Raw genomic sequence first — 4,814 nt, 5'->3', positions numbered from 1 at the left:
TAAGCCTGTAAATATACTAAACCTCAGACTGTATAGTTTTAAAGAGTGAATTGTATGCCATGTGAATGATAGTTCAATAAAACTTTTAAAATTTTGGAACATTTTTCATTATTTTTCAAGTATTTCCATTATGGAATAATGGAATAAGGAAATAATATTTCCATTATTTTTCTAATATTTTCTTCTCCCTACTCCTCTGAGATTCTAGTTACTCAAAAATTGGGACGCCTGGGTGGCTCAATGGGTTAAGCCACTGCCTTCGGCTCAGGTCATGATCTCAGGGTCCTGGGATCGAGTCCCGCATCGGGCTCTCTGCTCAGCAGGGAGCCTGCTTCCTCCTCTCTCTCTGCCTGCCTCTCTGCCTACTTGTGATTTCTCTCTGTCAAATAAATAAATAAAATCTTTAAAAAAAAAATTGTATCTCATAGTAGGTCCCACAGGTCACTGATGCTCTGTTAATTTTTTCAGTCTTTGGTCTCTTCCTTTAGTTTAGTTTCTTTTGCCGTATCTTCAAGTTCACAAATCTTTTCATCAGTGTTTCTTCTCTTAAGCTCCTCTGGTGAATTATTCATAAAAGATAATGCATTCTTTCACTGCTAGAAATTCCATTTGGTTCTTTTTTTATACATTCAATTTCTCTCATCATTATATTCATTTTTTAAATATTTGAACATATGTATAAAAAATTGTATTAGGGATGCCTGGATGGCTCAGTCAGTTATGTGTCTGCCTTCAGCCCAGATCATGATCCCAGAGTCCTGGGATTGAGTCCCACATCTGGCTCCTTACTCAGCAGGGAGCCTGCTTCTCCCTCTGCCTCACGCTCCTCCTGCTTGTTCTCTTTCTCACACAAGGAATGAATAAAATTGTTTAAAAAAAATATTAAAATCTGCTTATTCTATCATTTTAGTCATTTCTGGGTGGTTTCTATTTATTGGTTTTTCAGATAGCTATGACTCACATTTTCCTGCTTTCTATGTACAGTCATTTCTTATTAAATCAACATTGCAAATTCTTTGTTGGGGAGTGTTAAATTTTGTTGTTTCTTTTACAGGGTGTTAAGAGTGTTCTGTGAGGCATTTGGTTTAATTTTAAATCATGCTGAGCCTTCCAAGGCTTGTAATTTAAGCTCAAGGCTTGTTATTAAGCTCACAGGTATGAGTGAGGGCAGTCTTTACTCTGGGCTAGTTTAGCCCTACTGCTAAGGTGTGACCCTTCCAGAGTCTCAACTGAATGCCCTATATGTATAACTCCATTCTGGCAGCTCACAACACAAATGTTTCCCAGTCCTTTTGAGCTCTGGGAATTGTTCAGCCTACAACTCCCCGTTCTTTCTGCAGCCTCCTGGGATTTCAGCAATACTCAAGGAAACTCCTACAGAGACTTTTGTGTGTCTTTCTTCACAGAGCTCCTACTTCTATGGTTTCTGCCCCAAAATTCTAGCCACCACTTTGAACTCCAATCTGCATCTTCATCTTGGTAAAATTACTATGTTCAGCTTGGGATCTCTGTGCCTTGGTCTGGAAAGTGCCCCTGTTATGGACTGAATTGTGTTCCCTCCAATATGTCGAAGCCCTCAGTGTGGCTATATTCAGAGATAGGGCCTTTAGTAAGGTAATTAAAGTAAGTAAACGCTAAGAATGAGGACCCAATCCTGTAGGACTGGTGTCCTTATAAGACAAGACACCAAAGACACCTTTCTCTCTCTCTCTCTCCATGTGGGTGCAGAAGAAAAATCATGTGAGGACACAGTGAGTGAACTGTCACCCACAAGCCAGAAGGGAGGCCTCACCAGGAACCAACCCTGATCTCACCTTGACTATGGCCTTCTAATTTTCAGAACTATGAGAACATAAATTCCTATTGTTTAAGCCAACCATTCTGTGGTATTTTGTTAGAGCACCCTGGGCCAATACAGCCTCCAAGGGAAAGCCTGGACCACTGAATGTGGTTCCTTGCTATTTTCCTCTTAGGGATCAAGGTCCTGCACTGCCTGCTGTCCCATTTCTGAAAACAGCTGTTTCACATATTTCATCTACTTCTACTTTATTCAGGAAGGCTAGTTCAGTTCCAGTTAAACCATCATGGCCAGAAGCATGAGTCTCTTTGCAACACATTTTGTATCTCTTAACTAAATGATTTTCAGAAATTACGGAGAAGATGGAGAGTCACAACCCCACCATGAGGGACACTTGAGAAATCTTCAGTCACCACCCACTATTTTCTAAGAAAAAAAACAAGTATGTTATAACATCTTGATTGGGGTGGGAGTGAGGAACCTATATATATCAGGCACCCCAGCATAGCCCTAGCAAGATTTCAGATTTCAGCATGATAGCACCTCCAGTCCTATTCATACTTGTACTGACATGGAATTCTCATTTAGTCCAAAAGGGTAATCAATTTACTTTCTATCATACAATTTTCCTTAGAATTAATTAAGAAAAATTAATCCCTCCAGTGAATGTCTAGGGTCAGTGCCCTTCCTGAAATCAGTACTCAGGGGACATGTATTGTCCCTGGAGATCAAAGCCAAGATTATATTCTGGGTTGGGCCACAAAGGGCAAGGATAACTTCTCAGAAAAACAAGAAAGTAAGCGCCCGCATAAGAATGAGGACCTAATCCAGTAGGACTGGTGTCCTTATAAGACAAGACACCAGAGACACCTTTCTCTCTCTCTCTCTCTCTCTCTCTCCATGTGGGTGCAGAAGAAAAATCATGTGAGGACACAGTGAGTGAACAGTCACTCACAAGCCAGAAGGGAGGCCTCACCAGGAACCAACCCTGATCTCACCTTGAAAGAACAATCACACTAAACCACAGGCACTTTAATTACAGTGAATTTCATGCTCTCAGGGCAAGAAGGGACACTCCTTAGCCAAGCAGCAGAAAACAGATACCAAGAGGAATGTAAATGATATCTAAGGGTTAAAAGCTAGATCATAAACATGAAACTTTAGATTTAAGGAAAATTCTGAGGGAGTCCAGTTTCGGCATGACACTGAACCCTAAGATAAAAGAAAACCCTGGAATACAAAGGGACTAAAAGAACACAAAAGCTGACAGTGATTTTTTAATTGAATAAATTATTTTATATATTTCCAAGGTCAAAGATGTCTAAAGAAATAAAAAGAGAATGCCAGAATAATGTTTTTGTTGAGACTCTGGATATTTCTTTTCCCTCTGCTGCTGCCCCTCCATTCCCACCCGCATATCCTCACTATAGGCAGAATCATTTAAAATCCAGATCTGATCGTATTGCTCACCTGCACAAAAACTTTCCGCGGCTATCATCCACAGAATGCCCCCCAGTTCCTCAGCTCTTAATGCCCTCAATCATCTTTCCCCAGCTTCCCTTTCTAGCCTATTTCCTACCGTATCATCCATCCCTCCTCCTCTACCCCACCCTTCAATTCCTATGCTCCAGCCCCCTTCCCCTACAGGCACTACCACAAAGACCCTGTGCCTCTGTGCTGAGATGCTGATCCTTCTGTGCCTTCCCCCTTCACACCAGTTTATTGAAAATTCTGTCTTCAAGGATTTAAATCCAATGCCTCATCCCTCTGTTCCCTCCGCCCTTTTGTGAGGCTTCTTTTACCAGGATTTAACATGTTTTGCTGTTTGTTATTTTGGAGTGGTTGTCTCTTCTGCTATAAGCTCCCTGAATGGAGAAACTGTGTTACACATCTTCACAACTTTTATCTTCCTCGTTACCAAACACATAGGAAACCCTCCAAAAAAAGCTTTTAAGAAACTAAATGAAAATGTTATTCTGAAGATGGAAAATTCCAAGAATAGGGTTGACTTACAAGTGTGGATTTGCTTGGCTGTCAGTGCAGATTCTAAAGCTAGTTTTCCCTGTTCGGTCAGCCTAAGGTAGAAGCCCAGAGGATTAAAATACAGGTTATTTTGTTTGTTGGAAAGCATTTCTGGACTCCAGTGGTTCAGAATGTTACCACTTCTTACCATCCAACTCATTAATACAAAAGTTTTGTGGGGAGAGGGGTAGCGAGGGACTCTACACCAAAAGTCTTTTTTTCCCCCTTAAGTTATAAACATTTCAAACCTGCTTCTGATCACAGCTTTACTTTCCCACACATTCCAAGGAATTGGAACTTCCCTAGAAAGCACTATGAAACCTCTTCTTTCTGTATCCCCTTCTGCCCTCTGAGGTGGCCCACTATCAACTTTAAGTCCTCAAAGTTCCCCTGCATCTTCCCCTATTCAAAAAGAAAAAGGATTTAATCAGAGCAAATTCTCTTTGTTGGCATGTCACATCTGAGTCTTTCCCACTAAAATGTTAGTCACCTTCAATTTAGCCTTTATTTCATTATTGGAATGAAAGACTTGCTCTGTTAAGATAATTTAAAATATTAACACAGAAAAACTTCTCAAAGAGGCAAAGGAGATGCTTTGAAGGCACACTAGGCCTGATAGCAAATCCCTTTCAGGCTTGAGTAGAAAAGAAGGGCTGACTTCTCTCACCCCATCGGGCAGATTCAGCTGTTATCTGCCTGCCTAAGTTGTAACTAGAGGCTGTGGTTGTTAGGCTCCATTCCAGGACCCCAAGAGGCCACTCTGCACAAGCATTTCTCTGAGCATGTGCCCCCTGACTAGTCTTAGGGGTTTTTTTTTTTCCCCCTTTCCCAGCACTCTCCTCCAACTCTCCTAACCTTAACCCAGAGTTCTCAACACTAGCCCTACTGGCATTTTAGACCAGATTACTCACTGCGGTGAGAAGCTATCTCCGACATTATAGGTTATTTTGCTGCATCTCTGGCTCTACACACGGCTGACAGAAACAATGAACCC

The 4,814-nt window shown here is 41.3% G+C and overlaps 1 long non-coding RNA gene across 1 annotated transcript; it reads left to right on the top strand.

Annotated features, from left to right (window-relative positions):
- LOC309840406 lies at positions 1–2,211 on the top strand. The gene is made up of 2 exons (XR_014298578.1): positions 1–232; positions 429–2,211. It is a non-coding gene; the product is annotated as an uncharacterized lncRNA (long non-coding RNA).
- Positions 2,212–4,814: the final 2,603 nt, after the last annotated feature.

This window comes from Mustela nivalis (assembly GCF_964662115.1).
Source record: "Mustela nivalis genome assembly, chromosome: 1".
In the NCBI taxonomy this organism is placed as follows: domain Eukaryota; kingdom Metazoa; phylum Chordata; class Mammalia; order Carnivora; family Mustelidae; genus Mustela; species Mustela nivalis.
This window is presented reverse-complemented; position numbering and strand designations above follow the sequence as displayed.